The sequence below is a fragment of the Alligator sinensis genome, unplaced genomic scaffold (genome assembly GCF_000455745.1).
Source record: "Alligator sinensis unplaced genomic scaffold, ASM45574v1 scaffold54_1, whole genome shotgun sequence".
NCBI lineage: Eukaryota > Metazoa > Chordata > Crocodylia > Alligatoridae > Alligator > Alligator sinensis.
The window spans coordinates 2,339,143-2,349,751 of NW_005841962.1; the positions used below are offsets into that span (position 1 = coordinate 2,339,143).

At 45.2% G+C, this 10,609-nt stretch overlaps 1 non-coding gene across 1 annotated transcript; it reads left to right on the plus strand.

Annotated features, from left to right (window-relative positions):
• Window positions 1-184: 184 nt before the first annotated feature.
• On the plus strand, window positions 185-257 carry TRNAR-ACG. Its single transcript has one exon. It is a non-coding gene; the product is annotated as a tRNA-Arg (tRNA).
• The last annotated feature ends 10,352 nt before the right edge of the window (window positions 258-10,609 follow it).

The window sequence follows — 10,609 nt, forward strand, 5'->3', positions numbered from 1 at the left end:
CTGCTCCAGCTTTGTGGCTTCGCCTACGCAGGGGCTGGGAGTGGGCGGGGACACCTCGGCGGCGCGGGTTGCGATTGGCGGTCTCTTCCGGCGTGTTCCCGCCCACGAGGCCACCCCTTGCCGCAGGCACTGGGCGGGCGGGGCGTAGGTTGAAGAGCGCGCGCGGCAAAGTGGTGTTCAGAGCGGGCCAGTGGCGCAATGGATAACGCGTCTGACTACGGATCAGAAGATTCTAGGTTCGACTCCTGGCTGGCTCGAGCTCCTTTTTTCTCCACGGCTGCCAAACGGGCTCTGTTGCTCTTAGGCGGCCCTTCGTGCGCGTACGGGTCTTCCCCCCCTCTTTTATTTTCCCCATGAAATGCATCCATCCCATCAGGGCTGCCTTGTGCCATGCCCCACTGCCCACAGCACACCCACGTGCCCTTCACGCTTGCTCTGGCCCACTGTGCCCCTTGGCCCCCTCCTGCCCACCTCACCATGCCCCCACACCTGGGCCAGGCTCCATGCCACCCCAGCCCAGCCTCCCTCCACGCCAGTCCAGTGCCCCCTGCTCTTGCCCACCACAGCAGCACCCCCGCTGCTCTTGCTCCTGCCTGTCCTAAAATGATAACCCCAATCCCCAGGCAGGCGCCACCTGGCACCGGGTGCCTCCCTGCACCGTGCCCCATGCTGCAAATGCAGCTCCTCTGGCGGTGCTGTCATTTCTGCACGTCATGGCTAAGCTGCGTCATTAAGACCCCATCGTGGCCTATGTGGCTGGTGGGACCTGGTGTCTGCCCTACACCATGATCTCCCTCTATGGGCAGCAAGAGCGACTGGTGCCTCGTGAGTTGGGGGGCACTTGCCCCCCAGCAGCCAGTCAGCGATCGGGGGGGGCCCCCCTCAGCCAATTGCGCCAACCGAGGGGAGATTCCCCCCGTGGCCGATCATGCTGACCTGGAAGTGCCAGGGGTGCTTCTCCTGGCACCCCCACTCCCTGGCCGGTGCTCTCGAGGGAGGGGCACCAGCACGCTCACCTGTTGCCCGTCACCCAAGCGCACCAGTGCTCTCAGGGGGTGCACATACACCCCCATCCTCCCCCTACGTGTCGCCGCTGGTGGGCAGTTATATCTGCCCCACTGGATGGGACATTGTGGTGCCATGAGGTGACACTGCCCTGTTTGGCTGTTGAACCATTCTTTCCCCCTCTCATTTCCCTCCTAGCAGAGATGCCACCCCTAGTTTGTGTGGGACAAAGTGGATCCCCGGCCCATGTTCCTTTGGGGTGTGCTTCAGCTCCTCCAACGGGCTCCTGTAGGCCTCACGGGGCGGGAAAGGGGTAGGGAGGAGCAGCTGGCAGATCCCCGGCATGTCCCCATCTCGCTGTGCTGCCCAACCCCATCGATTTGGCTTCTCCCACCCCAACCCTGTTTTTTGAGATAGAACAGGGAAGGCAGCCTCCAGGGGGCCCAGATCCTTCTGGCTGACTTTCCTTTATTTGTCAGAGTGGAAAGGCACATAGGCACTTAATTGGGACCGTGGCATGTAACTGCTTTTCATAACAACACAAGGGTACCAAGGCCCTTGATCCAGGGTGTTATCTGCTCCGAGGAAGGATTCTCTACTGTGACCAAGAACATCTTTGCACTAACAACCAAGTGCATTAGGCGATGTTTTCAGGCTTGATTGAGGCTTTAGGCACTGACCATTACAGCAGCCCGGATCCCAGACTAGATGAACCTGTTCTCTGAACTGGAATTGCAACTCTTGTATTTTCAGCTAGCTTTGCATCTTTACAAGGACTTTGGGTGGAGGTGGGCGTGGGGAGCAGGAAATTAAGGGGCAGCATTTAAAAATATTTGAATTGGCTGAGGAAATGGAACTTGAACATTTAATAACAGATGATACTGACCTTCAGAGTGGCTTTAACTTGAGCTGCTTTATTTTAATTGTCAGTTCTTCCTAGGCTGCATGTTATTGTTTGTTGGGAAGACTCTACGATAATGTTCCAATTCGGGCAACAGGTTCATCTAGTCTGAACTAGCTGTCTAGTCTCAGGCCAATTTTTGTTTTGAGGGAAGATAACGTTTTCCACATTTTTGCAGGTGGGGAAATTGGGACACCGATTGGTTGATGGTCTGGTTTACTGGTATCAATCCCTTTGAAAAAAAATCAGGGTATGGATAGGATGCCCAGCATCACAAAGGAAATGCACAGCAGAGCTGGGACTAACTTGTGCCACAACTGCTTTACTATCTGCCGACTTAAACTAGACAATAGGCCTACTTTAGTTGCATTGGAAATACGTTGACATGTAACCAGTAACCTGACTAGTTCAACATAATGTCTGAAGTTTGCCTGTCCTGAAAGGATTTAAGGGTAGGCCAGGGTCTTAGAGAGGGGTAGTATTATTGTGGCCTATAGTGGTTCCCAAGCTGCCGCCTCAGTACCAGAAATCCTCACTAATTTTCAGTCTACACTCACAGTAATAAGACTTCCTGTTATTGACTCCTAATCCAGCCGGAGGAGAAACTTGTGGGGAAGGAGAATGTGATTGCAAAGCCATTGATCATCATCTTTGAAAACTCACGGTGAGCAGGAGAGGTCCCACATGATTGGAAAAGGGCATACTGCCCCTGTTTAAGAAAGGGAAAAAGGAGGATTCAGGAGACTACAGACCAGTCAGCCACATCTCAGTCCCTGGAAAAACCATGGAGCAGATCCTCAAGGAATCCATTTCTAAGCATTGGAGGAGAAGGTGATTAGGAAGTCAGCATAGACTCACCAAGGGCAAGTCATGCCTGATCAACATGACTGCCTTCTATGAGATTACTGGCTCTGTGGATGTGGGGAGATTGGGGAATGTTATATACCTTGATTTTTTAGCAAGGCTTTTGATAGTCTCCCACAACATTCTTGCAGGTAAGCTAAGGAAGTATGGGATGGATGAATGGACTGTAAGGTGGATAGAAAACTGGCTGGCTCATGGGGTTCAGAGGGTAGTAATCAATGTCTAGTTGGCAGCTGGTAGCAAATGGAGTGTCCCAGGGGTTGGTTTTGGGGCTGGCTTTGTTTAATATCTTCGTCAATGACCTGGAAGATGGCATAGAGTGCACCCTCAGTAAGTTTATGGATGACACTGAGCTGGGGGGAGTAGATACTCAGGGGTAAGACTAGGATTCAGAGAGACTGTGACAAATTGGAAGATTAGACCAGAAGACCTCTCATGAGGTTCAATAAGAAGTGCAAAGTCCTCCACTTAGGATGGAACAATCCCATGCGCCAACAGGCTGGGGGCTGACTGGCTGGGCAGCAGCTCTGCAGAAAAGGACCTGGGTGTTACAGTGGACAATAAGCTAAATATGAGCCAACAGTGCACACTTGTTGCCAAGATGGCTAACTGCATACTGGACTGCATTGGTAGGCGTGCTACCAGCAGTTCAAGGGAAGTGATTATTCCTCTTTATTCAGTACTGGTGAGCCCACAACTGGAGTCCAGCTGAGGGCAATGAAAATGGTGTGGGGGCTGGGGGACATGATTTATGAAGAAAAACTGAGGGAACTGGGTTTATTTAGTCTAGAGAACATAAGGCTGAGAGGTGATTTAATAGCAGCCTTCAACTCCCTGAATGGTGGTTCCAAAGAGGATGGAGCTAGACTGTTCTCAGCGGTGGCAGATGACAGAACAAGGAGTGGTGGTCTCAAGTTGCAGCAAAGAAGGTTTACATTACATATTAGGAAGAATTTTCTCACTAGGAGGGTAGTACCCAGAGAGGTGCTGGAAGCTCCATCCTTAGAGGTTTTCAAAACCCGGCTACACAAAGCTTTGGGTGGGATGATCTAGTTGGGGATGGTCCTGCTTTGAGCAGGGGGTTGGACTAGATGACCTCCTGAGGTCCCTTCCAACCCGATTTTCATTGATTCCAAGGAGGGAAATGGTTAAGATTCGGAATAAATGAATAACGCAAGGGGCCGTGGTGCTCTCCAGGACATGACAAAAGAGAAAGAAATATTGTAGGAAAAAAACGGGTAACAGTCAGAATTAGTTTTATTGTATTGTTTTTAATCAGTGAAATCACAACTGGCCAGAAGCTTTACCACTGCTAGAGGCCTTCAATATAAATATTTAACAGCACAGAAGGAGAAGAATGATATTCCCATGTAGCTGAGGTTAGTCAGACCAGCAGAAATACTAAAATATTCTCTTCTGGATTTGAGTTTTAAAAAACCAAAAATGAGTACCATTCGGTATTGCTACCTGGGTTCTGGATTTGCTTTCTGAATGTAGAAAGCAGTCCATTTCCTGCATGCCTGAGTTCATGTGTGGGTGTATACTGCAGACCTGCTGCACTGGGAACAGGGGTCACTATTAGTGAGAATATAAAATAGTGCTGGAAATCCCAGCAAATTTTCATTCACCTTTGCACCAAGCATTGGGTTATATGGAACAGAACAAGTGCATAAGGGTCCATATACCACCAATCTGTCTGCACACGATGGTACACTATTGTCACAGAGGCATAATTTTGCTTTCTTCCAGATGGTTGGCATGCTCTGCTGCATAACCTTCAGTTTGCCCTGCAAGAAAGCAGGGTTAGGATTTTTAGCCCTAATGAAGCCTGCCTTTGCTGTTCTTTAGTGTATGTCCCTAGGAACATCAACATCTATTTCCAACTCTACCAGAGGAACAGGACTATGGTGTCTGCTCTCGGAGGTGCACAGAGCAGTGCCACATAGCTAGTGCCATAGCAGCAAGCTGGAAAAACAGAAAAAGGAAATGAATGTGTAAATCTGAGAGGAGAAGTAAAAGCCCTCAGACTACATAGCCTGATTCAGAATGCAAAAGAGGCTGCTAGGATAGCATATGTACGTGGTCATATACACCCCTAGCAAAACAGCTTCAGAAGCATTATACCAAAGGAGGATTCAGCCCTTTTAAAGCAAGGGCCAATTTAAACCAAAATTCCCCCATAAAAACTTGCTCAGAACACACTAGAGGTACTTGGCATCACCACAATGAGGTCTCAGTAGATATTTGGCAGTTCTATTACACAAAACTGTATCATGTTACTCTACATAGATAAAAGGGGATGCACAAAGTGCTACTTCCTTGGCACTCAATACTGAATCCTTTTAGGCTAGAGACTGCAGGCTGTATTCAATCTTACATTCATACCTTCCCCCTAATATCTGTTAAATAGGTTTATGGTGCTACATGCAGTTTTTTTTGTTAATGGATATCCAAAGTCTTTTTTTTTCAGCTGTTCACTAAGGAAAGAGAGAGACACATCAGTATATCTAAATGATGTCTTTAAACCAATTTTAAAACTATAGCAAGTTTATTCCCTGGCTTGCATCATTTCTACAGCAAACCACTTTGGCCCTGATCCTGCAAAGACAGACAGACAGACAGACAGACAATGCTTGGCAGGACTGAAGTCTGCCTTAGCAACTGCAGCAATTTTGGAGAAAATCCACAAGCAGAAGTCAATGGTGGTTCTGCATTCAGAGTAATTGCGGCTCAAGAGAAATAGGTAGCAAATGTGCTTTTTCTTTAGCAAGGGCTGAACTCTGCTCTCACTGAAATACATGAAGGAGACTCCACCTAGAGTCTGTAGTGCAGGATCAAGCCCAAATTCACTGAAATAAGCAAACAAGCCACACAAAATAAGGGCACCCAATTCCCAGAGTGCTGAGAAGTGAAGCCAGTGACAGGTACAAGCTTCTGCAGCTAGTAATATCAGACCCAAGGCAGTGCATGGCAAGATGCAGGAATGTTAAATATTTGCTTGTAGCCAAAATTTATCATTCATAAAAATGGCAAGGATTTGTGTGTGTGCATCCTTTGACCTGTCAATCTCAGCAATCCAGCTGCTTTGCCACTCGGGGTCCAAATAGCAGATATTACTACTTCAAGTAGCCTTCTGGAACACACCCTCATTTTTTAGTATTTTGGAATAGTTGCACTCAGGATAAGCTCCTTTATACAGACCAGACTGAAGCTTTGCACTGTGCTAATTATAAGGCATCCATGTTTGCAAATGCTACTTTGTAAGGAATATGAACCACCTAGCAGTTAACTCTACCTTTTGAGTTTGCCACAGTAAGTGGCTCCTGATGCAACCCACAGCTCAGAAATCCAGAGGTTATTTAATGTGTATAAAATGTCAGCAATTAATTAATACCTTAAAAGGTTCTGGGTAAAATATTTCAAAGGCATCTAACTGGCTTAGAAACCCAAGTCCCATTTCAATGGAACTTAGACTCCTAAGTCACTTAAGTACTTTGCAAATGTACTCTCTGTGTTTGTTTGAATAGCAAATTCATTCTTGTGATTCTTTTAAACTCATCAGCTTTGAGTAATTTCAAGCCAAACATCAAAATATTTGTTTTTCATAACTGTAGCTTGCCCCATTTTATGTAAAACCTTCTATTTAAACCAACATCTGTCTTCTAAATACTTATGAATCCATGCTATTTACAAGAACGAAGTGGGGTAAAAAAAAAAAAATCTAATAAATCACTGGGTTAACATCTATTAAATGAAGTAGTAGGAAGTGTTTTCTTAATAGTTTGGCTGCAGGGAATAAAGGCATGCAAAACGGGGACTTCAAAATAACCCCTATCCTAAAAATAAAGGGGCAAAGCTGTTTTCACTGGTAAGGACTAGACTAACTTTCAGAGCAGCTGGGTCTATTTTCAAGAACTTATTTAATCACAGAATGTGAAATGTTGATAGTAAAGACCAACACTTAGAAGCCAGGCAAGGATCTGCCATGTTTTGTAAGGCTGATTTTCTTCATCTAACCCTTCCTCATCCTTAAAGCAGCATTCCATTGCATAAATTAAGGCCTAATCTTAATGTAAGTACCAAAACGATCACTTCCCCGTGAAAATCAGCAGAAGTTAGGTCCCTTGCCACCTTGCAGGCTCAAGTTCAATTATTTGGATATTTTTCACTTTGGAGGAGAGGTGCTAGAGGACAGATAGGCAGAACCATCACTAGGAAGGAAACCCCTCATTCTACAGAGGGCCTGCTCTCTCTCTTCCTATAGAGCAATGGCCTGACTGGAGATTTCCACAGCTGGGGAAGAGGAGAACTTTGCAAGGATGAGCTCTTGCTGCCACCGTGCCTCAAAATCCTGCAGCGTCTCTGTGGAGTGAGTTTCGAGGGGCCTGAGGGGTAAGGGAAGATTACAAAACAGAGGCAGCATTCCTACACACCCCACACCACCTTGTGCTCAGTGTTCTTGCCATTCACTGGAGCTCAGGGAACTGTCTGGGCCATGGAAAGTAAGTAATTTAGTAACAAAAATAGACACTGGATTTTTAAAATTAAAACTAACCAGGAGGCATTTGCCTCCAAAAGCAAGGGGAGAAAAAAGGAGCTTAAACCAAGAGATAAAAAACATCACAAGTTCAAACCTGTAGGCAAGCAATGCAATTCAACAGGCTTTGCAACATCAGCATGTAAACATTCCCAGTTGCTTCCCGGGACTGCTTACCTCTCTGCAAACACACCAGCAGGAAAAAAGAAAGTTCACACAGCTTTAATCATTTACAGAACCTTAAAAATGAAAGTAGGCCAGGCTTCCATTTCCCCAATGGTAACGGTTCTGGGATTGCACATAGGAGAAATTAGACATGGGGTGGAACTAGAAGCCAAATTTTCCATCAATTCGGAGAAATCTTTCCCAGTCCAATTCACAGCAGACTGGCAGAACCAGACAAGCCATCCGCAGGAGAACTTTGTTTTGTTTTCCATTCTTTAAAAAAAATGAAACAAAAAGGTTGGGGGCAGGGAGGGCTGAACAGAATGAGTTTAAAACAAGAAGCTCAAAGCCACTATCTGTTGATCAGTGACTTGTCCTGTGCTTGAATGTCACTGAATTGTTTTCCATGGGTCTATTTTTAAATTAGTAGTGGCCAGACTTCTTGCAAGAGTGCTTTTTTTCTGCTCTATTTCTGCTGCTCCAAATAGACCCACTGCCCCCAAGCTGCATTTCTCCAGAGCAACCCTGCATGGTGACTGAGCCTGTTTTCTTTTTAACAGAGTAGAAGGCAAGGTAGATTTGCACCTTGTAGACTGACTAAATCATAAAGGCACAAACTTTAATAAGCAGCAGCTTATTTCATCAGGTGCTAAGAAGAGACTGTCTTCTTGAGTGTCATTCTCAGAGTTTCAGATCTCCTCAAAACTATGGGCAGAAAGCAAGTGCTCTCTGTAATTCTATAGTGAACAAAACTGCTAGTCACAGGACACGGGTCTCTTGAGGGTGGAGTAGTACTGCAGTGCCTGACTTTGATATCTCATCTCCTCCAAGAATCATTTATATAGTCGCTTGCAGAACATCTTAGCCAACAGGAATATTCAGCAATGCTCTTAGCTGCCAACTGGCAGCATTTGCTATTCACATACCCTGAAGCGATCTTGGATTTCAGTCTCTTTTCTGAATGACGCTGTTACTGGAAGTGTAGGAGGCAAACAAAGTCTTAATCCTGTGCAGTTCTGGGCACCCTCAATTCCCAGTAGAGCCAAAGGGAGTGGAGGACGATCAGCACCTGGTAGGATCTGGCTTTTATGTTACTACTTTTGTATATCACGCTACTTTTGTATAACAACTCTGCTGCATTTTCTTATCACCTCTCTGCCATCCGGTAACTACACACTGAGACTCAGAGCCCTTACACATTTTGTGGCTGATTTTGCTCCTGCTGAGGTCAGGGCCAAAACTCCCATATGTATACAAGCCTAAGAGTTGCACGTACTATAGTGTGAGTATGTCTTTCTATATTATTGCAGTAACTACAAAACCTTTAATGATATTTCTCTATCCTTCCCTGGGAGTCTTTGGAAATAAAAGGGTTCCTGAACTAAGCCACCCCAGTCAATGAGGTAAGTGCTAGCCCTAGTTAATAACCTCTTAGTTTCTGTTATATGAACAATCCTATCCCAGTGCCACCATCCCAAAAGGAAGCAGTCAAACTGAAACACTGATAGATGGTTTAGAAGTAGGTCAGCAAGTGGTTTGCTCTCCAGTGCAAAAAATCAAAGCCCAGAGCAATTTAGACCAGTGCAGAGCATCCAAGTTTCATCCGAGGCAACCAAACAAACATAACCAGAAGGGCATCTTTCACTAATTGTCCCCCATTATGAATCAACCCATACAGTCTATTTACTTGTGCTACTGATTAAAGATCTGGCTGACCAAGCAATCTTGACCCAAAACTCCAGATTGCTGAGCTGCATTTATTTCTACTTGCCTTACAGTAAATGGTGATATGTAATAAAGTCTTTGTTACTAGACAGTAAGATGAAAGACACAAGGGAAAAGGTTCCTAAGATGATGTAAGAAATACTGTGTGCATGAGAGCCCCACTGAAAGGTGGCTGAAAGGAGTAGGGAAAAAGGGAAAGCAGCTTGTCTTGCTGTGACTAGGCCATGTGTGAAGATGGGGGGAAATCAGTTCCTTTGCACCTTCCACCACAGGAAACAAAGAATAGCATTATCAAGAGTTTTGACAGAGCCATGAACATTTGTCCTTTTAATAGGGTGACTGGTACATCTGGAATTCCCCTGCACAGAGGAATACTTTTACTGGGGTGACTGAAAACAGGAATGAATGAGGACTTTGATTAGGATGCTGTGAACTACAGATTTGCGGGACAAAAATGTCTTGTGACATCTGGTGAAAAAAAAATCAACTGGGGTTTAATTCTGCAAACCAAAGATAGAGTGGACTTAACTATTTGTAGGAAGTGCTTTGCTGGGAAGCTTCTCTCTGCTCTAAGCTAGTGATGCTGGGTGAAAAAGTGGGAAGGAGAGGGAAATAAACACATACAATCAGTCAGTCATCATAGACTGCATTCTTCCCTGCTTCTCCACCCCCCAGCTTATTCCACTATGCACTGCAGTAGGTCTGCCATGTGCCAGAGTAAGGTGCTAATGGGAGTAAGGGGAGCAGAACATAACAATGTATTTCCAACTCACAGCAAGAAGCCATGTTTGGGAGAGGCATTTGGTTGGACCATATTGCTACTCTGGTGAGGCTCATACTTGAAATTTAGTTACCCTTGTCAACTAATTTATATTTATGCTAGATCCTAGAAATTAGTGAATATTCTACTATCAACCAAGCTTAGCATTCAGTTTTAGTTAGTTTTCATATATTTAGGGTATGTGGGAGAGGGCAGTTACAATACTAAACGGCAGCTAAAACAGCTGGGGATTTTTTAATCAAACAACTGTACCTATACATCAGTTTCTGTAAAGTATTTATAGAGTACATACATTGTAGAGAAACCTAATGCATGTGCAACTCACAGCTGTGCACTAGTGGGAGAAATGTTCTTTAATTAAAAAGGCAGATGTGTTTAAAAAGAGGTAAAGCATCTGGCTTTTTTCTTTGTGCAGGGTAGAAAGTGAAAGTCTAATCCTGCAAAAATCCAAGGCTCATGTAAGCAACTGTTAATCATTTGATCAACCCTGTTTATGCCAATAAGGTTACCCATATGAGTAATAGCTGCAAAGCTTGGCCCTAAATCTGTTTATACATAAAACCTGCATAATGTTCCCAGATCTCTAAAATCAGTACCACAGAGAAGTCACTACAAGCTGCATAACCGCTCT